Source organism: Microtus pennsylvanicus, chromosome 13 (genome assembly GCF_037038515.1).
Source record: "Microtus pennsylvanicus isolate mMicPen1 chromosome 13, mMicPen1.hap1, whole genome shotgun sequence".
In the NCBI taxonomy this organism is placed as follows: Eukaryota; Metazoa; Chordata; class Mammalia; order Rodentia; family Cricetidae; genus Microtus; species Microtus pennsylvanicus.
In genome coordinates, this window is record NC_134591.1 from 2,739,232 (window position 1) to 2,764,152 (window position 24,921).

The 24,921-nt window shown below is 44.7% G+C and overlaps 1 protein-coding gene across 8 annotated transcripts in view; it reads right to left on the reverse strand.

Moving 5' to 3' along the window:
• Whrn (whirlin) overlaps positions 1-24,921 on the reverse strand; it is a 149,176-nt gene that overhangs the window by 76,880 nt on the left and 47,375 nt on the right. The gene's annotated exons all lie outside the window — the stretch shown is intronic.

The window sequence follows — 24,921 nt, forward strand, 5'->3', positions numbered from 1 at the left end:
GTCCTATGTTATAGTGATGTCAGCCCATGTCCCTATGTTATAGTGATGTCAGCCCATGTCCTATGTTATAGTGATGTCAGCCCATGTCCTGTGTTATAGTGATGTCAGCCCCATGTCCTATGTTATAGTGATGTCAGCCCCATGTCCTATGTTATAGTGATGTCAGCCCATGTCCTGTGTTATAGTGATGTCAGACATGTCCTATGTTATAGTGATGTCAGCCCCATGTCCTATGTTATAGTGATGTCAGCCCATGTCTTGTGTTATAGTGATGTCAGATGCATGTCCTATGTTATAGTGATGTCAGCCCATGTCTTGTGTTATAGTGATGTCAGCCCATGTCCTGTGTTATAGTGATGTCAGCCCATGTCCCTATGTTATAGTGATGTCAGCCCATGTCCTATGTTATAGTGATGTCAGCCCATGTCCTATGTTATAGTGATGTCAGCCCATGTCAATGTTATAGTGATGTCAGCCCATGTCCTATGTTATAGTGATGTCAGCCCATGTCCTGTGTTATAGTGATGTCAGCCCATGTCCCTATGTTATAGTGATGTCAGCCCATGTCCTATGTTATAGTGATGTCAGCCCATGTCCCTATGTTATAGTGATGTCAGCCCATGTCCTATGTTATAGTGATGTCAGCCCATGTCCTATGTTATAGTGATGTCAGATGCATGTCCTATGTTATAGTGATGTCAGCCCATGTCCCTATGTTATAGTGATGTCAGCCCATGTCCTATGTGATAGTGATGTCAGCCCATGTCCTATGTGATAATGATGTCAGCCCATGTCCCTATGTTATAGTGATGTCAGCCCATGTCCTATGTTATAGTGATGTCAGCCCATGTCCTATGTTATAGTGATGTCAGCCCACGTCCCTATGTTATAGTGATGTCAGCCCATGTCCCTATGTTATAGTGATGTCAGATGCATGTCCTATGTTATAGTGATGTCATCCCCATGTCCTATGTTATAGTGATGTCAGTCCATGTCGTATGTTATAGTGATGTTAGCCCATGTCCTATGTTATAGTGATGTTAGCCCATGTCCTATGTTATAGTGATGTCAGCCCATGTCCTATGTTAGAGTGAAGTCAGCCCATGTCCTACGTTATAGTGATGTCAGCCCATGTCCTACGTTATAGTGATGTCAGCCCATGTCCCTATGTTATAGTGATGTCAGATGCATGTTCTATGTTACAGTGATGTCAGCCCCATGTCCTATGTTACAGTGATGTCAGCCCCATGTCCTATGTTATAGTGATGTCAGATGCATGTCCTATGTTATAGTGATGTCAGGCCATGTCCTATGTTATAGTGATGTCAGATGCATGTCCTATGTTATAGTGATGTCAGCCCATGTAATATGTTATAGTGATGTCAGCCCATGTCCTATGTTATAATGGTGTCAGCCCATGTCTTGTGTTATAGTGATGTCAGCCCATGTCCTGTGTTATAGTGATGTCAGCCCATGTCCTATGTTATAGTGATGTCAGCCCATGTCCTATGTTATAGTGATGTCAGATGCATGTCCTGTGTTATAGTGATGTCAGCCCATGTCCCTATGTTATAGTGATGTCAGCCCATGTCCTATGTTATAGTGATGTCAGCCCCATGTCCTATGTTATAGTGATGTCAGCCCATGTCCCTATGTTATAGTGATGTCAGCCCATGTCCTATGTTATAGTGATGTCAGCCCATGTCCTATTTTATAGTGATGTCAGCCCATATCCTATGTTATAGTGATGTCAGCCCATGTCCTATGTTATAGTGATGTCAGCCCATGTCCTATGTTATAGTGATATCAGCCCATGTCCCTATGTTATAGTGATGTCAGCCCATGTCCTATGTTATAGTGATGTCAGCCCATGTCCTATGTTATAGTGATGTCAGCCCATGTCCTATGTTATAGTGATGTCAGATGCATGTCCTATATTATAGTGATGTCAGCCCATGTCCTATGTTATAGTGATGTCAGGCCATGTCCTATGTTATAGTGATGTCAGCCCATGTCCTATGTTATAGTGATGGCAGATGCATGTCCTATATTATAGTGATGTCAGCCCATGTCCTATGTTATAGTGATGTCAGCCCCATGTCCTATGTTATAGTGATGTCAGCCCATGTCTTGTGTTATAGTGATGTCAGATGCATGTCCTATGTTATAGTGATGTCAGCCCATGTCCCTATGTTATGGTGATGTCAGCCCATGTCCTATGTTACAGTGATGTCAGCCCATGTCCTGTGTTATAGTGATGTCAGCCCATGTCCCTATGTTATGGTGATGTCAGCCCATGTCCTATGTTATAGTGATGTCAGCCCATGTCCTGTGTTATAGTGATGTCAGCCCATGTCCTATGTTATAGTGATGTCAGATGCATGTCCTGTGTTATAGTGATATCAGCCCATGTCCTATGTTATAGTGATGTCAGCCCATGTCCTATGTTATAGTGATGTCAGCCCATGTCCTATGTTATAGTGATGTCAGCCCATGTCCTATGATATAGTGATGTCAGCCCCATGTCCTTTGTTATAGTGATGTCAGGCCATGTCCTATGTTATAGTGATGTCAGATGCATGTCCTATGTTATAGTGATGTCAGCCCATGTCCCTATGTTATAGTGATGTCAGATGCATGTCCTATGTTATAGTGATGTCAGCCCATGTCCCTATGTTATAGTGATGTCAGCCCATGTCCTATGTTATAGTGATGTCAGCCCATGTCCCTATGTTATAGTGATGTCAGCCCATGTCCTATGTTATAGGGATGTCAGCCCATGTCCCTATGTTATAGTGATGTCAGCCCATGTCCTATGTTATAGTGATGTCAGCCCATGTCCCTATGTTATAGTGATGTCAGATGCATGTCCTATGTTATAGTGATGTCAGCCCATGTCCTATGTTATAGTGATGTCAGCCCATGTCCTATGTTATAGTGATGTCAGCCCATGTCCTATGTTATAGTGATGTCAGCCCATGTCCTATGTTATAGTGATGTCAGCCCATGTCCTATGTTATAGTGATGTCAGCCCATGTCCCTATGTTATAGTGATGTCAGCCCATGTCCTCTGTTATAGTGATGTCAGCCCATGTCCTGTGTTATAGTGATGTCAGCCCATATCCTATGTTATAGTGATGTCAGCTCAGGTCCTGTGTTATAGTGATGTCAGATGCATGTCCTATGTTATAGTGATGTCAGCCCATGTCCTATGTTATAGTGATGTCAGCCCATGTCCTATGTTATAGTGATGTCAGCCCATGTCCTATGATATAGTGATGTAAACCCATGTCCTATGTTATAGTGATGTCAACCCATGTCCTGTGTTATAGTGATGTCAGCCCATGTCCCTATGTTATAGTGATGTCAGCCCATGTCCCTATGTTATAGTGATGTCAGATGCATGTCCTATGTTATAGTGATATCAGCCCATGTCCTTTGTTATAGTGATGTCAGCCCATGTCCTGTGTTATAGTGATGTCAGCCCATGTCCTATGTAATAGTGATGTCAGCCCATGTCCTATGTTATAGTGATGTCAGATGCATGTCCTATGTTATAGTGATGTCAGCCCATGTCCCTATGTTATAGTGATGTCAGCCCATGTCCTATGTTATAGTGATGTCAGCCCATGTCCTGTGTTATAGTGATGTCAGCCCCATGTCCTATGTTATAGTGATGTCAGCCCCATGTCCTATGTTATAGTGATGTCAGCCCATGTCCTGTGTTATAGTGATGTCAGACATGTCCTATGTTATAGTGATGTCAGCCCCATGTCCTATGTTATAGTGATGTCAGCCCATGTCTTGTGTTATAGTGATGTCAGATGCATGTCCTATGTTATAGTGATGTCAGCCCATGTCTTGTGTTATAGTGATGTCAGCCCATGTCCTGTGTTATAGTGATGTCAGCCCATGTCCCTATGTTATAGTGATGTCAGCCCATGTCCTATGTTATAGTGATGTCAGCCCATGTCCTATGTTATAGTGATGTCAGCCCATGTCAATGTTATAGTGATGTCAGCCCATGTCCTATGTTATAGTGATGTCAGCCCATGTCCTGTGTTATAGTGATGTCAGCCCATGTCCCTATGTTATAGTGATGTCAGCCCATGTCCTATGTTATAGTGATGTCAGCCCATGTCCCTATGTTATAGTGATGTCAGCCCATGTCCTATGTTATAGTGATGTCAGCCCATGTCCTATGTTATAGTGATGTCAGATGCATGTCCTATGTTATAGTGATGTCAGCCCATGTCCCTATGTTATAGTGATGTCAGCCCATGTCCTATGTGATAGTGATGTCAGCCCATGTCCTATGTGATAATGATGTCAGCCCATGTCCCTATGTTATAGTGATGTCAGCCCATGTCCTATGTTATAGTGATGTCAGCCCATGTCCTATGTTATAGTGATGTCAGCCCACGTCCCTATGTTATAGTGATGTCAGCCCATGTCCCTATGTTATAGTGATGTCAGATGCATGTCCTATGTTATAGTGATGTCATCCCCATGTCCTATGTTATAGTGATGTCAGTCCATGTCGTATGTTATAGTGATGTTAGCCCATGTCCTATGTTATAGTGATGTTAGCCCATGTCCTATGTTATAGTGATGTCAGCCCATGTCCTATGTTAGAGTGAAGTCAGCCCATGTCCTACGTTATAGTGATGTCAGCCCATGTCCTACGTTATAGTGATGTCAGCCCATGTCCCTATGTTATAGTGATGTCAGATGCATGTTCTATGTTACAGTGATGTCAGCCCCATGTCCTATGTTACAGTGATGTCAGCCCCATGTCCTATGTTATAGTGATGTCAGATGCATGTCCTATGTTATAGTGATGTCAGGCCATGTCCTATGTTATAGTGATGTCAGATGCATGTCCTATGTTATAGTGATGTCAGCCCATGTAATATGTTATAGTGATGTCAGCCCATGTCCTATGTTATAATGGTGTCAGCCCATGTCTTGTGTTATAGTGATGTCAGCCCATGTCCTGTGTTATAGTGATGTCAGCCCCATGTCCTATGTTATAGTGATGTCAGCCCCATGTCCTATGTTATAGTGATGTCAGCCCATGTCCTGTGTTATAGTGATGTCAGACATGTCCTATGTTATAGTGATGTCAGCCCCATGTCCTATGTTATAGTGATGTCAGCCCATGTCTTGTGTTATAGTGATGTCAGATGCATGTCCTATGTTATAGTGATGTCAGCCCATGTCTTGTGTTATAGTGATGTCAGCCCATGTCCTGTGTTATAGTGATGTCAGCCCATGTCCCTATGTTATAGTGATGTCAGCCCATGTCCTATGTTATAGTGATGTCAGCCCATGTCCTATGTTATAGTGATGTCAGCCCATGTCAATGTTATAGTGATGTCAGCCCATGTCCTATGTTATAGTGATGTCAGCCCATGTCCTGTGTTATAGTGATGTCAGCCCATGTCCCTATGTTATAGTGATGTCAGCCCATGTCCTATGTTATAGTGATGTCAGCCCATGTCCCTATGTTATAGTGATGTCAGCCCATGTCCTATGTTATAGTGATGTCAGCCCATGTCCTATGTTATAGTGATGTCAGATGCATGTCCTATGTTATAGTGATGTCAGCCCATGTCCCTATGTTATAGTGATGTCAGCCCATGTCCTATGTGATAGTGATGTCAGCCCATGTCCTATGTGATAATGATGTCAGCCCATGTCCCTATGTTATAGTGATGTCAGCCCATGTCCTATGTTATAGTGATGTCAGCCCATGTCCTATGTTATAGTGATGTCAGCCCACGTCCCTATGTTATAGTGATGTCAGCCCATGTCCCTATGTTATAGTGATGTCAGATGCATGTCCTATGTTATAGTGATGTCATCCCCATGTCCTATGTTATAGTGATGTCAGTCCATGTCGTATGTTATAGTGATGTTAGCCCATGTCCTATGTTATAGTGATGTTAGCCCATGTCCTATGTTATAGTGATGTCAGCCCATGTCCTATGTTAGAGTGAAGTCAGCCCATGTCCTACGTTATAGTGATGTCAGCCCATGTCCTACGTTATAGTGATGTCAGCCCATGTCCCTATGTTATAGTGATGTCAGATGCATGTTCTATGTTACAGTGATGTCAGCCCCATGTCCTATGTTACAGTGATGTCAGCCCCATGTCCTATGTTATAGTGATGTCAGATGCATGTCCTATGTTATAGTGATGTCAGGCCATGTCCTATGTTATAGTGATGTCAGATGCATGTCCTATGTTATAGTGATGTCAGCCCATGTAATATGTTATAGTGATGTCAGCCCATGTCCTATGTTATAATGGTGTCAGCCCATGTCTTGTGTTATAGTGATGTCAGCCCATGTCCTGTGTTATAGTGATGTCAGCCCATGTCCTATGTTATAGTGATGTCAGCCCATGTCCTATGTTATAGTGATGTCAGATGCATGTCCTGTGTTATAGTGATGTCAGCCCATGTCCCTATGTTATAGTGATGTCAGCCCATGTCCTATGTTATCGTGATGTCAGCCCCATGTCCTATGTTATAGTGATGTCAGCCCATGTCCCTATGTTATAGTGATGTCAGCCCATGTCCTATGTTATAGTGATGTCAGCCCATGTCCTATTTTATAGTGATGTCAGCCCATGTCCTATGTTATAGTGATGTCAGCCCATGTCCTATGTTATAGTGATGTCAGCCCATGTCCTATGTTATAGTGATATCAGCCCATGTCCCTATGTTATAGTGATGTCAGCCCATGTCCTATGTTATAGTGATGTCAGCCCATGTCCTATGTTATAGTGATGTCAGCCCATGTCCTATGTTATAGTGATGTCAGATGCATGTCCTATATTATAGTGATGTCAGCCCATGTCCTATGTTATAGTGATGTCAGGCCATGTCCTATGTTATAGTGATGTCAGCCCATGTCCTATGTTATAGTGATGGCAGATGCATGTCCTATATTATAGTGATGTCAGCCCATGTCCTATGTTATAGTGATGTCAGCCCCATGTCCTATGTTATAGTGATGTCAGCCCCATGTCCTATGTTATAGTGATGTCAGGCCATGTCCTATGTTATAGTGATGTCAGATGCATGTCCTATGTTATAGTGATGTCAGCCCATGTCCCTATTTATAGTGATGTCAGATGCATGTCCTATGTTATAGTGATGTCAGACATGTCCTATGTTATAGTGATGTCAGCCCCATGTCCTATGTTATAGTGATGTCAGCCCATGTCTTGTGTTATAGTGATGTCAGATGCATGTCCTATGTTATAGTGATGTCAGCCCATGTCCCTATGTTATGGTGATGTCAGCCCATGTCCTATGTTACAGTGATGTCAGCCCATGTCCTGTGTTATAGTGATGTCAGCCCATGTCCCTATGTTATGGTGATGTCAGCCCATGTCCTATGTTATAGTGATGTCAGCCCATGTCCTGTGTTATAGTGATGTCAGCCCATGTCCTATGTTATAGTGATGTCAGATGCATGTCCTGTGTTATAGTGATATCAGCCCATGTCCTATGTTATAGTGATGTCAGCCCATGTCCTATGTTATAGTGATGTCAGCCCATGTCCTATGTTATAGTGATGTCAGCCCATGTCCTATGATATAGTGATGTCAGCCCCATGTCCTTTGTTATAGTGATGTCAGGCCATGTCCTATGTTATAGTGATGTCAGATGCATGTCCTATGTTTTAGTGATGTCAGCCCATGTCCCTATGTTATAGTGATGTCAGATGCATGTCCTATGTTATAGTGATGTCAGCCCATGTCCCTATGTTATAGTGATGTCAGCCCATGTCCTATGTTATAGTGATGTCAGCCCATGTCCCTATGTTATAGTGATGTCAGCCCATGTCCTATGTTATAGGGATGTCAGCCCATGTCCCTATGTTATAGTGATGTCAGCCCATGTCCTATGTTATAGTGATGTCAGCCCATGTCCCTATGTTATAGTGATGTCAGATGCATGTCCTATGTTATAGTGATGTCAGCCCATGTCCTATGTTATAGTGATGTCAGCCCATGTCCTATGTTATAGTGATGTCAGCCCATGTCCTATGTTATAGTGATGTCAGCCCATGTCCTATGTTATAGTGATGTCAGCCCATGTCCTATGTTATAGTGATGTCAGCCCATGTCCCTATGTTATAGTGATGTCAGCCCATGTCCTGTGTTATAGTGATGTCAGCCCATGTCCTGTGTTATAGTGATGTCAGCCCATGTCCTATGTTATAGTGATGTCAGCTCAGGTCCTGTGTTATAGTGATGTCAGATGCATGTCCTATGTTATAGTGATGTCAGCCCATGTCCTATGTTATAGTGATGTCAGCCCATGTCCTATGTTATAGTGATGTCAGCCCATGTCCTATGATATAGTGATGTAAACCCATGTCCTATGTTATAGTGATGTCAACCCATGTCCTGTGTTATAGTGATGTCAGCCCATGTCCCTATGTTATAGTGATGTCAGCCCATGTCCCTATGTTATAGTGATGTCAGATGCATGTCCTATGTTATAGTGATGTCAGCCCATGTCCTTTGTTATAGTGATGTCAGCCCATGTCCTGTGTTATAGTGATGTCAGCCCATGTCCTATGTAATAGTGATGTCAGCCCATGTCCTATGTTATAGTGATGTCAGATGCATGTCCTATGTTATAGTGATGTCAGCCCATGTCCCTATGTTATAGTGATGTCAGCCCATGTCCTATGTTATAGTGATGTCAGCCCATGTCCTGTGTTATAGTGATGTCAGCCCCATGTCCTATGTTATAGTGATGTCAGCCCCATGTCCTATGTTATAGTGATGTCAGCCCATGTCCTGTGTTATAGTGATGTCAGACATGTCCTATGTTATAGTGATGTCAGCCCCATGTCCTATGTTATAGTGATGTCAGCCCATGTCTTGTGTTATAGTGATGTCAGATGCATGTCCTATGTTATAGTGATGTCAGCCCATGTCTTGTGTTATAGTGATGTCAGCCCATGTCCTGTGTTATAGTGATGTCAGCCCATGTCCCTATGTTATAGTGATGTCAGCCCATGTCCTATGTTATAGTGATGTCAGCCCATGTCCTATGTTATAGTGATGTCAGCCCATGTCAATGTTATAGTGATGTCAGCCCATGTCCTATGTTATAGTGATGTCAGCCCATGTCCTGTGTTATAGTGATGTCAGCCCATGTCCTGTGTTATAGTGATGTCAGCCCATGTCCTATGTTATAGTGATGTCAGCCCATGTCCCTATGTTATAGTGATGTCAGCCCCTGTCCTATGTTATAGTGATGTCAGCCCATGTCCTATGTTATAGTGATGTCAGCCCCATGTCCTATGTTATAGTGATGTCAGCCCATGTCCTATGTTATAGTGATGTCAGCCCCATTTCCTATGTTATAGTGATGTCAGCCCATGTCCTATGTTATAGTGATGTCAGCCCATGTCCCTATGTTATAGTGATGTCAGCCCATGTCCTATGTTATAGTGATGTCAGCCCATGTCCTATGTTATAGTGATGTCAGATGCATGTCCTATGTTATAGTGATGTTAGCCCATGTCCTATGATATAGTGATGTCAGCCCATGTCCTATGTTATAGTGATGTCAGCCCATGTCCCTATGTTATAGTGATGTCAGCCCATGTCCTATGTTATAGTGATGTCAGCCCATGTCCTATGTTATAGTGATGTCAGCCCACGACCCTATGTTATAGTGATGTCAGCCCATGTCCCTATGTTATAGTGATGTCAGATGCATGTCCTATGTTATAGTGATGTCATCCCCATGTCCTATGTTATAGTGACATCAGCCCATGTCCTATGTTATAGTGATGTCAGCCCCATGTCCTGTGTTATAGTGATGTCAGCCCATGTCCCTATGTTATAGTGATGTCAGCCCATGTCTATGTTATAGTGATGTCAGCCCATGTCCTATGTTATAGTGATGTCAGCCCATGTCGATGTTATAGTGATGTCAGCCCCATGTCCTGTGTTATAGTGATGTCAGCCCATGTCCTATGTTATAGTGATGTCAGCCCCATGTCCTGTGTGATAGTGATGTCAGCCCCATGTCCTATGTTATAGTGATGTCAGGCCATGTCCTATGTTATAGTGATGTCAGATGCATGTCCTATGTTATAGTGATGTCAGCCCATGTCCCTATGTTATAGTGATGTCAGATGCATGTCCTATGTTATAGTGATGTCAGCCCATGTCCCTATGTTATAGTGATGTCAGCCCATGTCCTATGTTATAGTGATGTCACCCCATGTCCCTATGTTATAGTGATGTCAGCCCATGTCCTATGTTATAGTGATGTCAGCCCATGTCCCTATGTTATAGTGATGTCAGCCCATGTCCTATGTTATAGTCATGTCAGATGCATGTCCTATGTTATAGTGATGTCAGCCCATGTCCTATGTTATAGTGATGTCAGCCCATGTCCTATGTTATAGTGATGTCAGCCCATGTCCTATGTTATAGTGATGTCAACCCATGTCCTGTGTTATAGTGATGTCAGCCCATGTCCCTATGTTATAGTGATGTCAGCCCATGTCCCTATGTTATAGTGATGTCAGATGCATGTCCTATGTTATAGTGATGTCAGCCCATGTCCTATGTTATAGTGATGTCAGCCCATGTCCTGTGTTATAGTGATGTCAGCCCATGTCCTATGTTATAGTGATGTCAGCCCATGTCCTATGTTATAGTGATGTCAGATGCATGTCCTATGTTCTAGTGATGTCATCCCATGTCCCTATGTTATAGTGATGTCAGCCCATGTCCCTATGTTATAGTGATGTCAGCCCATGTCCTGTGTTATAGTGATGTCAGCCCCATGTCCTATGTTATAGTGATGTCAGCCCATGTCCTGTGTTATATTGATGTCAGACATGTCCTATGTTATAGTGATGTCAGCCCCATGTCCTATGTTATAGTGATGTCAGCCCATGTCTTGTTTTATAGTGATGTCAGATGCATGTCCTATGTTATAGTGATGTCAGCCCATGTCCTGTGTTATAGTGATGTCAGCCCATCTCCCTATGTTATAGTGATGTCAGCCCATGTCCTATGTTATAGTGATGTCAGCCCATGTCCTGTGTTATAGTGATGTCAGCCCATGTCCTATGTTATAGTGATGTCAGCCCATGTCCTATGTTATAGTGATGTCAGCCCATGTCCTATGTTATAGTGATGTCAGCCCCAAGTCCTATGTTATAGTGATGTCAGCCCATGTCCTATGTTATAGTCATGTCAGATGCATGTCCTATGTTATAGTGTTGTCAGCCCATATCCTATGTTATAGTGATGTCAGCCCATGTCCTATGTTATAGTGATGTCAGCCCATGTCCTATGTTATAGTGATGTCAGCCCCAAGTCCTATGTTATAGTGATGTCAGCCCATGTCCTATGTTATAGTCATGTCAGATGCATGTCCTATGTTATAGTGATGTCAGCCCATGTCCTATGTTATAGTGATGTCAGCCCATGTCTATGTTATAGTGATGTCAGCCCATGTCCTATGTTATAGTGATGTCAGCCCCATGTCCTATGTTATAGTGATGTCAGCCCATGTCCTATGTTATAGTGATGTCAGCCCATGTCCTATGTTATAGTGATGTCAGCCCATGTCCTATGTTATAGTGATGTCAGCCCATGTCCTATGTTATAGTGATGTCAGCCCATGTCTATGTTATTGTGATGTCAGCCCATGTCCTATGTTATAGTGATGTCAGCCCCATGTCCTATGTTATAGTGATGTCAGCCCATGTCCTATGTTATAGTGATGTCAGCCCATGTCCTATGTTATACTGATGTCAGCCCATGTCCTATGTTATAGTGATGTCAGCCCATGTCTATGTTATAGTGATGTCAGCCCATGTCCTATGTTATAGTGATGTCAGCCCCATGTCCTATGTTATAGTGATGTCAGCCCATGTCCTATGTTATAGTGATGTCAGCCCATGTCCTATGTTATAGTGATGTCAGCCCATGTCCTATGTTATAGTGATGTCAGCCCATGTCCTATGTTATAGTGATGTCAGCCCATGTCCTATGTTATAGTGATGTCAGCCCATGTCCTATGTTATAGTGATGTCAGATGCATGTCCTATGTTATAGTGATGTCAGCCCATGTCCCTATGTTATAGTGATGTCAGCCCATGTCCTATGTTATAGTGATGTCAGCCCTATGTCCTATGTTATAGTGATGTCAGCCCATGTCCTATGTTATAGTGATGTCAGCCCCATGTCCTATGTTATAGTGATATCAGCCCATGTCCTATGTTATAGTGATGTCAGCCCATGTCCTATGTTATAGTGATGTCAGCCCATGTCCTATGTTATAGTGATGTCAGATGCATGTCCTCTGTTATAGTGATATGAGCCCATGTCCTATGTTATAGTGATGTCAGCCCATGTCCTATGTTATAGTGATGCCAGCCCATGTCCTATGTTATAGTGATGTCAGCCCATGTCCTATGTTATAGTGATGTCAGCCCATGTCCTATGTTATAGTGATGTCAGCCCCAAGTCCTATGTTATAGTGATGTCAGCCCCATGTCCTATTATAGTGATGTCAGCCCCATGTCCTATGTTATAGTGATGTCAGGCCATGTCCTATGTTATAGTGATGTCAGCCCATGTCCCTATGTTATAGTGATGTCAGCCCATGTCCTATGTTATAGTGATGTCAGCCCATGTCCCTATGTTATAGTGATGTCAGCCCATGTCCTATGTTATAGTGATGTCAGCCCATGTCCTATGTTATAGTGATGTCAGCCCATGTCCTATGTTATAGTGATGTCAGCCCCATGTCTATGTTATAGTGATGTCAGCCCATGTCCTATGTTATAGTGATGTCAGCCCATGTCCTATGTTATAGTGATGTCAGCCCATGTCCTATGTTATAGTGATGTCAGCCCATGTCCTATGTTATAGTGATGTCAGCCCATGTCCTATGTTATAGTGATGTCAGCCCATGTCCTGTGTTAAAGTGATGTCAGCCCATGTCCTGTGTTATAGTGATGTCAGCCCATGTCCTATGTTATAGTGATGTCAGCCCATGTCCTATGTTATAGTGATGTCAGCCCATGTCCTATGTTATAGTGATGTCAGCCCATGTCCTATGTTATAGTGATGTCAGCCCATGTCCCTATGTTATAGTGATGTCAGCCCTTGTCCTGTGTTATAGTGATGTCAGCCCCATGTCCTATGTTATAGTGATGTCAGCCCCATGTCCTATGTTATAGTGATGTCAGCCCATGTCCTGTGTTATAGTGATGTCAGACATGTCCTATGTTATAGTGATGTCAGCCCATGTCCTATGTTATAGTGATGTCAGCCCATGTCCTATGTTATAGTGATGTCAGCCCATGTCCTATGTTATAGTGATGTCAGCCCCATGTCCTATGTTATAGTGATGTCAGCCCATGTCTTGTGTTATAGTGATGTTAGATGCATGTCCTATGTTATAGTGATGTCAGCCCATGTCCTGTGTTATAGTGATGTCAGCCCATGTCCCTATGTTATAGTGATGTCAGCCCATGTCCTATGTTATAGTGATGTCAGCCCATGTCCTGTGTTATAGTGATGTCAGCCCATGTCCTATGTTATAGTGATGTCAGCCCATGTCCTATGTTATAGTGATGTCAGCCCATGTCCTGTGTTATAGTGATGTCAGCCCCATGTCCTATTATAGTGATGTCAGCCCATGTCCTATGTTATAGTGATGTCAGATGCATGTCCTATGTTATAGTGATGTCAGCCCATGTCCTATGTTATAGTGATGTCAGCCAATGTCCTATGTTATAGTGATGTCAGCCCATGTCCTATGTTATAGTGATGTCAGCCCATGTCCTATATTATAGTGATGTCAGATGCATGTCCTATGTTATAGTGATGTCAGCCCATGTCCCTATGTTATAGTGATGTCAGCCCATGTCCTATGTTATAGTGATGTCAGCCCATGTCCCTATGTTATAGTGATGTCCGCCCCATGTCCTATGTTATAGTGATGTCAGCCCCATGTCCCTATGTTATAGTGATGTCAGCCCATGTCCTATGTTATAGTGATGTCAGCCCATGTCCTATATTATAGTGATGTCAGCCCATGTCCTATGTTATAGTGATGTCAGCCCATGTCCTATGTTACAGTGATGTCAGCCCATGTCCTATGTTATAGTGATGTCAGCCCATGTCCTATGTTATAGTGATGTCAGCCCATGTCCTATGTTATAGTGATGTCAGCCCATGTCCCTATGTTATAGTGATGTCAGCCCATGTCCTATGTTATAGTGATGTAAGCCCATGTCCCTATGTTATAGTGATGTCAGCCCTTGTCCTGTGTTATAGTGATGTCAGCCCATGTCCTATGTTATAGTGATGTCAGCCCCATGTCCTATGTTATAGTGATGTCAGCCCATGTCCTGTGTTATAGTGATGTCAGACATGTCCTATGTTATAGTGATGTCAGCCCATGTCCCTATGTTATAGTGATGTCAGCCCATGTCCTATGTTATAGTGATGTCTGCCCATGTCCTATGTTATAGTGATGTCAGCCCGATGTCCTATGTTATAGTGATGTCAGCCCATGTCTTGTGTTATAGTGATGTCAGATGCATGTCCTATGTTATAGTGATGTCAGCCCATGTCCTGTGTTATAGTGATGTCAGCCCATGTCCCTATGTTATAGTGATGTCAGCCCATGTCCTATGTTATAGTGATGTCAGACCATGTCCTGTGTTATAGTGATGTCAGCCCATGTCCTATGTTATAGTGATGTCAGCCCATGTCCTATGTTATAGTGATGTCAGCCCATGTCCTGTGTTATATTGATGTCAGCCCCATGTCCTATTATAGTGATGTCAGCCCATGTCCTATGTTATAGTGATGTCAGATGCATGTCCTATGTTATAGTGATGTCAGCCCATGTCCTATGTTATAGTGATGTCAGCCAATGTCCTATGTTATTGTGATGTCAGCCCATGTCCTATGTTATAGTGATGTCAGCCCATGTCCTATGTTATAGTGATGTCAGATGCATGTCCTATGTTATAGTGATGTCAGCCCATGTCCCTATGTTATAGTGATGTCAGTCCATGTCCTATGTTATAGTGATGTCAGCCCATGTCCTATGTTATAGTGATGTCAGCCCCATGTCCTATGTTATAGTGATGTCAGCCCATGTCCTATGTTATAGTGATGTCAGCCCATGTCCCTATGTTATAGTGATGTCCGCCCCATGTCCTATGTTATAGTGATGTCAGCCCCATGTCCCTATGTTATAGTGATGTCAGCCCATGTCCTATGTTATAGTGATGTCAGCCCATGTCCTATGTTATAGTGATGTCAGCCCATGTCCTATGTTATAGTGATATCAGCCCATGTCCTATGTTATAGTGATGTCAGCCCATGTCCTATGTTATAGTGATGTCAGCCCATGTCCTATGTTATAGTGATGTCAGCCCATGTCCTATGTTATAGTGATGTCAGCCCATGTCCTATGTTATAGTGATGTCAGCCCATGTCCTATGTTATAGTGATGTCAGCCCCATGTCCTATGTTATAGTGATGTCGGCCCATGTCCTATGTTATAGTGATGTCAGCCCATGTCCTATGTTATAGTGATGTCAGGCCATGTCCTATGTTATAGTGATGTCAGATGCATGTCCTATGTTATAGTGATGTCAGCCCCATGTCCTATGTTATAGTGATGTCAGCCCCATGTCCTATGTTATAGTGATGTCAGCCCATGTCCTGTGTTATAGTGATGTCAGACATGTCCTATGTTATAGTGATGTCAGCCCATGTCCCTATGTTATAGTGATGTCAGCCTATGTCCTGTGTTATAGTGATGTCAGCCCATGTCCCTATGTTATAGTGATGTCAGCCCATGTCCTATGTTATAGTGATGTCAGCCCATGTCCTATGTTATAGTGATGTCAGCCCATGTCCTATGTTATAGTGATGTCAGATGCATGTCCTGTGTTATAGTGATATCAGCCCATGTCCTATGTTATAGTGATGTCAGCCCATGTCCTATGTTATAGTGATGTCAGCCCATGTCCTATGTTATAGTGATGTCAGCCCATGTCCTATGTTATAGTGATGTCAGCCCCATGTCCTGTGTTATAGTGATGTCAGCTCAGGTCCTGTGTTATAGTGATGTCAGCCCATGTCCTGTGTTATAGTGATGTCAGCCCATGTCCTATGTTATAGTGATGTCAGCCCATGTCCTATGTTATAGTGATGTCAGCCCATGTCCCTATGTTATAGTGATGTCAGCCCATGTCTATGTTATAGTGATGTCAGCCCATGTCCTATGTTATAGTGATGTCAGCCCATGTCCTATGTTATAGTGATGTCAGCCCATGTCCTATGTTATAGTGATGTCAGCCCATGTCCCTATGTTATAGTGGTGTCAGCCCATGTCCTATGTTATAGTGATGTCAGCCCATGTCCTATGTTATAGTGATGTCAGCCCATGTCCCTATGTTATAGTGATGTCAGCCCATGTCCTATGTTATAGTGATGTCAGCCCATGTCCTTTGTTATAGTGTTGTCAGCCCATGTCCTATGTTATAGTGATGTCAGATGCATGTCCTGTGTTATAGTGATATCAGCCCATCTCCTATGTTATAGTGATGTCAGCCCATGTCCTATGTTATAGTGATGTCAGCCCATGTCCTATGTTATAGTGATGTCAGATGCATGTCCTGTGTTATAGTGATATCAGCCCATGTCCTATGTTATAGTGATGTCAGCCCATGTCCTATGTTATAGTGATGTCAGCCCCATGTCCTATGTTATAGTGATGTCAGCCCATGTCCTGTGTTATAGTGATGTCAGATGCATGTCCTATGTTATAGTGATGTCAGATGCATGTCCTATGTTATAGTGATGTCAGCCCATGTCCTGTGTTATAGTGATGTCAGATGCATGTCCTATGTTATAGTGATGTCAGCCCATGTCCTGTGTTATAGTGATGTCAGCCCATGTCCCTATGTTATAGTGATGTCAGCCCATGTCCTATGTTATAGTGATGTCAGCCCATGTCCCTATGTTATAGTGATGTCAGCCCATGTCCTATGTTATAGTGATGTCAGCCCATGTCCTGTGTTATAGTGATGTCAGCCCATGTCCCTATGTTATAGTGATGTCAGCCCATGTCCCTATGTTATAGTGATGTCAGCCCATGTCCTATGTTATAGTGATGTCAGCCCATGTCCTATGTTATAGTGATGTCAGCCCATGTCCTATGTTATAGTGATGTCAGCCCATGTCCTATGTTATAGTGATGTCAGCCCATGTCCTATGTTATAGTGATGTCAGCCCATGTCCTATGTTATAGTGATGTCAGCCCATGTCCTATGTTATAGTGATGTCAGATGCATGTCCTATGTTATAGTGATGTCAGCCCATGTCCTATGTTATAGTGATGTCAGCCCATGTCCTATGTTATAGTGATGTCAGCCCCATGTCCTATGTTATAATGATGTCAGCCCATGTCCTATGTTATATTGATGTCAGCTCATGTCCCTATGTTATAATGATGTCAGGTCCTTAGCACCCCTCTCCCCATGGCAGTGCTGGTGACTCTGGCAGGGTAAAGAGAGGATCATTACCAGGCAAGCAAGCCTAAAGATTTCTTTCAAGGCATTTTCTTTTCATTAGGGACTGCCCTTACTCCTCCAGGAACCTCCCTTAACCTTCGCCAAAGGTCAACTCCCCCTGGCAAGGGCAATCTGGGCATGTTTCAGCTCAGACCCACCCTGCTGACTGTCACACAAAATCTGCTTGCTTTTCCACCATCTGCTCCTCTCTCTGCACCTCCCCTCCCCAGAGACGGCCTTGTGGGTCTTTTTCCCAATAAATCTTTCTTTTTGCCCACAGACTGATCTAGTTCCACAGTTTCTCTGTGCCATCTCGCAAATGGGCATTGATTTGTTTGCTCAGTCCAAGCCAGGCTGCGAGTGTGCCCTGCCTTCAGGAGCACTGTGCACACACACTGAATTTACTGCATCTACTTCCCTTTCTGCTTGATTCCATGTTAGCTCATCTTTGCCTTCTGGCATCTGAATTACGAGCGTGGGCTCAGATGCAGCTCAGGTGGTAGAGCTGCTTGTGTAGCATACACAGCCCCCTGTGTTGAATTCCCCAGAACCAGTGGGTGTGGCTACAGGCCTGTGCTCCCAGCACTCAGGATTACCAGAGGGCCAGAAGTTCAAGGTCATCCTCCACAGGTAGTGGTCTGAGTCCAACCTGGGCTTCATGAGAATACCCACATGCGTGCACACACACATACACACAAGACAAGACTGGCCTCAGATTAGCATTTTTCCTGATTTGACCTCTAAAGGAGTTGGGATTACAGGCTTGGGCCAGCATTCCCGAAATAGAGTCATAAAGAAAGAAGTTACATGCTGTCTGCGATCTTTCCACCTGACCTTAGTCCTTTTTACCAAGAGCCCAGGTCCTTATATTCTTTTTACATGGAGAACAGTGTTCACAACCAGACATGGGTGGGTAGTGTGCATGTCTGTGTTTGTGTGTCTGTGTGTGTCTATATGTATGTGTGTTTGTGTGTCTGTGCATGTGTGTACATGAATGTATGTGTGTCGGCATGTATGTGTGTTTGTGTGCCTATGCATTGTGGGTTCATATATATGCATGTGTGTTTGTGTTTGTGTCTGTCTACGTGTATGTGTGTCTGTGCATGTGTGTACATGTATATATGTGTGCATGTGCATGTGTGTACGTCTGTGCGTGCGTGCGTGTGTGTTTGTGTGTGTGTGCGTGTGAATGTGTGTGTGTTGTATGAGGCGTCTCTGCCTCCAGCCTCTCTTGAGCATGGCTCAGGCACTATGTGTTCAGAGCATAATGCAAGCCTCGTGAGTTCTGTGTGGTTCTGAACCGCCCCTCTCACCCTCTCTCTGTGAGCTGACGAGTCCTGCAGCAAAGGGTTTCCCCCATTTCCTCCTGTAAATCTGTAATCCTGGCCCCTGCGAGCTCAGACTAGCTTAACATTTCTTGGAAATGACATGGTTTCAGAAGTCCCAATCCACATTCTTGAGGAGGAGAAAGAACTTACAGCTGCAGTTACAGAGTGAAGCTGAGATGAGCCACTGTCCCCTTCTCCCTCCCCCACCCAGGTTCTGCTTCTGCTCCACATTGCTCTCCTGTTGGCAATGCTTGGGAGGTTGTGGGAACATTAGGAGGTCCGGCCTGGCTGGAGGTCTTTGTCCAGCCCCACACTTTCCCTACCTAAGGTCATTCATGCTTTGCCTTGAGCATTCCTGCAGCTCAGTGGTGTTCAACCTGTGTGTGGTGCGACCCCCTTTGGGGGTCACCTAAGACCACCTCCATATCCAATATTTACATTATGACTCACAACAGTAGCAAAATTACCATTATGAAGTAGCAAGGAAATAATGTTATGTTTGGGGGTCAGCACAACATGAGGAATGATATCAAATGTTATGTTTGGGGTCAGCACAACATGAGGAATGGTATCAAATGTTATGTTTGGGGTCAGCACAACATGAGGAATGGTATCAAATGTTATGTTTGGGGTCAGCACAACATGAGGAATGATATCAAATGTTATGTTTGGGGTCAGCACAACATGAGGAATGATATCAAATGTTATGTTTGGGGTCAGCACAACATGAGGAATGATATCAAATGTTATGTTTGGGGTCAGCACAACATGAGGAATGGTATCAAATGTTATGTTTGGGGTCAGCACAACATGAGGAATGATATCAAATGTTATGTTTGGGGGTCAGCACAACATGAGGAATGATATCAAATGTTATGTTTGGGGTCAGCACAACATGAGGAATGGTATCAAATGTTATGTTTGGGGTCAGCACAACATGAGGAATGGTATCAAAGGGCTGCAGCATTAGGAAGGTTGTGCACCAGCACGAGATACAATGGAAGCCTCTGTTCACCTTCTGTTGCTCTTTAATTTCAGGCAAAGGCATTTAGTTTTCCAACATGTGAATGAGGCTTCAGTATTCATCTTTGCTGTATGTATTATTTTAAGATGTTGTTTTTAATTATGTGTGTGTGGGGGGGGGAGTATGTAAGCATTAGTGGTAGTGACATGTGAGGGCCAGAAGAAGGCATCAGGTCCCCTGGAACTGGAGTTACAGGAAGCTGTGACATGGGTCTCTTGCAGTAAGTGTTCCTCACCACTGAGCCATCTCTCTAGTCCCTGCATAGTTTTTAAAAAATATATCCTTCATTTGTTTCCTTCAATCCCAGTTTGCTCAGGTGTGTGTGTGTGTGTGTGTGTGTGTGTGCGCGCGCGCGTGCGCGCAGATGCACATGTGTGCTCATGCATGTGGACAGCAGAGGACGCTAAGTGTCATGTGATTTCTCTCTATCTTAACTATTCAGGTGGGATCTTTGACTTGAACCTACAGCATACAGATTTATGTAGTCCAGCATGGCCAGCTTGCTCTGGGAGCCTCTGTCTCTGCCTCGAGAGTTCTGAGATTACAGGTGGCCACCACACCTGTGGCATTTCTGACATTTATGTGTGTGCTGGGTATCCCAGCTCCTGTCCTCACACTTACGCGGTCTGAGGCATCCCTCCAGTCCCTTTGTTCTTCCTGGATTTGATGATGCTCTTCTGGGGGTGTTAGGACCTACATCCATGAAGGACCTGTCATGTTTTTTCCTGGTACGGAGTTTGCTTGGTCGTAGTAGTATATCGTGCTGGCTTCACAAAATGATCTCATCTGTTTTCAGGAGGAGACTACACTGTACTTCTTGAACCTCTTGGCAGCTTTATCTGTGAAAGTGTCTGGGCTTGCATTTTCTTTAGGGATGCTTAATAACTACAAACTTCTTTTCTTTGACATAGCTTGGGCACACAGATGATCTATTTTTCTTTTCCTAGGTATGAATAGTTTGTGTCATTCAAGAAATTGGTTCGTTCATTTTAAGTTGTGGAAAGAGAGAACACTGTTTGCAAAATGCTCTTAAGACTCCCGAGAATTATATAAACATTAGATGATTATTTCTGTCATCTTACTTATGACTGCCATAAAATCGGATAAATTCCTCAGCACTGCCAAGGAATCCATCATGGTATGTTCTTCAGGAGTTATATAAACGTGAAGATGGTATGTGTATTATTTTCATTATGATCATTTAGAGACTGTTTCTAAGGCACCCTCCTGTCCTCTGCTACTTCTCTCTTAATATCTGGCCAAGTTTGGGTCCCCAGGGGCAAGTGGCAGAAAGCCCATCTGAAGGACCTTCATTTAACATCACCATCTGGTAATAATGACAGCCTTCTCTCATCCAGAGGGAACAGAGAGCATCCATGGGGCTGTCAGGCTCCTCTGCTCCAGGACTCCCCCTTTTCTGGCCTCTCTCAGCTCAGGTGTAAATGAGTGAAGTTGGAGGCAGAGATGTGAGCATGACAGGCCTCAGCCACTTGTCTTCTACCCTGGAACACTCCCAGGGCACCCGCACTGAGCGGCAGGGCCAGGCAGCCTGCTTAACACAGCAATCAGCACCGAGGAGCAAGGGCAGGCTGTGCAGTTTGCATCCTATGTGGGCAGTAAGTTTACTATGATGGTTGATGAATCTTGTTAACTTGACTAGACTTAAATTCCATGAAAACATACCCCGGGTGTCGAGAAGGTATTTCCAGAAAGTCTAATTGAGGGTTCACTCTAAATGTGCATGCTGTCACTCCATGGGCTAAAGTCCCAGTCTGCATCCTGCCTGTGGATACAATGTGACTAGCTGTCTTACACTCCTGCCCACGATGACTGATTGGCTTTACCCCCAATCTGTGAACTAAAATAAGCCCTTTCCTAAATTGCTTTGTTTGGGCAGTTTGTCATAGAAATGAGAAAAATGAACGAATACAGTCACTAATACCACGTCATCAACATGCCAACACTGCTGTGTTCAAGCTGGGACACAAGGGACACAGGGCTCAAGATCAGAGCTTGGTCGGGTCCCGTCCTGGCCACAGTCCTTCCTTCATTTCATGGGCGTCAGGGAGAAGTACACCCTAGGCTCCGCCTCACATGACCGGAAGCTGGGACACGTCAGACATGCATGCTCCTGACATGCATAGGACCGGTATTCCACCGCCCTTGCGGAGCTGTGTGAAGATCTGAGTGGATGATGTAAGCAGAGTTCCTGCCACCTAGTAGGTCCCCAGCACAGGGGTTGCTCTTAGGAAGCAGAGAGACCAGGTAGGCAGGACTAGAAAAGCTAGTCTGTAGAGGGGTCAGTCCAGCCCATGAAGGTAGCACACAGCCCAGGCTCCCTAACAGACCTGCAAAGCACAGACCATCCCCTGTCACTGAGGTACCATTTCTTCTCCAGATGTGTGGAAGGCCTGCTCCAAAGCCACGGGTGGCAGAGCAGTTGCCCCACTAGTGGGGCATTCCCAGAAGCAAAGGTCCTGTTCCAAGGATCCTATCTAAGACAGCAGCGGGCTCTCAGCCTGGGCAGACTCAGTAGAGGCCATGGAGGTGGGTCAACCTGGGAGAGCATCAACAGAACAGAACAAAGGATGTAACTACAAGGGCCAGATGGGCCAGTGCTGGACCCCTGTGTGACCCTGGGCAAGTTACTGCACTTCTTTGAGTCTCAGTTGCTCATCTGTTAAATTGTGCTGTGACAGCCCCCAACCCCACCGCACAGGGCTATGGAAAGGATTTAATACAAGCAGATGTATCTAAATGTTAGCACCATGTCTCACTCATAATAACCCGTTAATGGATGGTAAGTGCTATAACGATTGCTTCTGAATGCCATTCAATATAGGCTGTCCCTAAGGGAACAAAAGACGCTTAGCGCTTCACTCTTTGGAAGGACTGGAGATTGGCTGGGTATGGGAGCACAGTGCAAAAAGACCAGGAGGCAGGGGTGTCCCTGCTGGGAAGGTAGAGCGCTCCAAGCTGCACAGACCACCCCCGGGTTACATGCTGGGGGTATGACTGGCCTCCCAAGTGTTTTTCCACTCAGGGCCTGAGCGTCCTGCCCCCTCTCTGGGCTCACACTGGGCCCTGGAACTAAGTGGGCTGAGCAGCTGGAAGCCCCGTGGAAGGCGGCGCTGCACCGCAGCACAGAGCGCTATTTACAAATAAAGCCTGTTCTGGTTCTACCACCCACACAAGCAGGCCCTTTATTTCATTTCAATATGCCTAATTCCATGGAAAGTGCACTGCAATAAACAGAATTAATCGGTGCTGGATGCCCAATGAGCGTGGGCAGGTGTCAGCACAGGCAAGGGGCCTGTGAGGGGAGAGGAAGGAGGCAGCCCCACCAAGCGCCTCCCTGCCGAGGACAGCACAGAACTTAACTGAAGGTGGGCAGTTTGCAAGCACCTGAAAACTCAGGCAATAGGAAGGTTTCACACAAGGTGTCTCCTTTGCCTTCTTCCTAACCAAAGGAACAGAGTATTTTGTTGCCCATCTTCTCAATAGGATGTAACTCCTGGAGGTCAGAGTCAGTGCTATCTGCTGCCCCGTCCCATGAGTATGTGTGTGTGTGTGTTCCAATGAGTTTCATTTCAGGAGTAAGGATTTATTTGCATGTACAATTTAGACAGCAGCTGCATCACTGAAGAAACTCCCCCACCCCCCCCGCAGCAACCCTTAGCTGCCCATTAACCCTGCAGAAGATGGAACCCTGGAATTCCTTCTCTATAATATAATGTTGCCAGGTGCTGCATCCAAGTCCCTCAGCCAGCACAGCTCATGGACAGGTTATGCTGACAGTTCTGGAGTTGGACAGCTCAACACTAAAGTGTCAGTGGATTCTGTGCCTGGTGAGGACCCTCTTGCTTGGTCAATGGCACCACAGATGAGGGTTCCACCCTCACGGACCAGTCACTTTCCAAAGGCTCTAAACGCTTGGCCCCACACTGAACGGTGAAGATTTATATATGAGTTTTGGAGAGACACACAGTCTACACCCATGTTTATTACAATAACTAATGATGCAATTTATTTTTTTTTAATCTTTTCAACAAGTCTGATCCTTCTCAGGGACAGGGAGGCTGAGGCAGGTGGAGGAGGCTCCAAGGTCACACAGCCCTGAAGGACTGGAGTGGAGCCGGGACATGGTACTGCCCTTCCCTGTAGAGCCCAGAGTACGTTCCAAATGCCCCACGTTTTCCCAAAAGCCGATTTTGCCTCACCTCCCTGTGATAGTCTGTCTGCCATGCTGGGGTTTGGGGCCCTGTGGATCTCGAGATGCAGCCATGCATGCATGCATATACATGCACACACTCACATGCACATGCCGGATCCTTCGTGGCACACACCTCTCCTGACCAAGTCTCCAGCCTTGCGCTGGGGCTAGGTACTCATCTGTGCTCCGACTATGAAGCTGTTCAGCACCGCGTCCCAAACCTCCCCAGCTTGTCTCATTATCTGCCTCTTTCAAATGCCACACCAGGGCCCACTATCAGCACACATCACTGTGGGCCCAGCACCGATGACTGCTCAAACATGGGCTGTCATGTGTCTCAGTGATCTGGGCCGGTGTCCTGGCATGCAGAGTCTCTGGCTCTCTGACGAGGTGCTCGTTATCCCTCGTAGGGTTCTCAGCTCTGAAGATTACACCCTGGCCTTTGGGATTTAGTCAAGACTCACTGGGAACAAGCTTTGTTTCGAGACCTACCTTAGACCAGTTGGTGGGAACTCTTTATATATGGGAGAACCTGGGGACACCACCTCACTCCACCAGGTAGTGTAAAATGATACATGTGGCATGACTCTCAAGTGCTAGGCACACAGCTCTGTTTAGAACATGAGATAATTATGCAATTTCGGTAACTGTTAGTCTGGATTGGACGGTAGCCCTGTTGCTTCCTACAACCACAGACCAGCTCACGGCTAGCTTCTTCTCTTCCTCTTCCTCTCTGTTGTGTC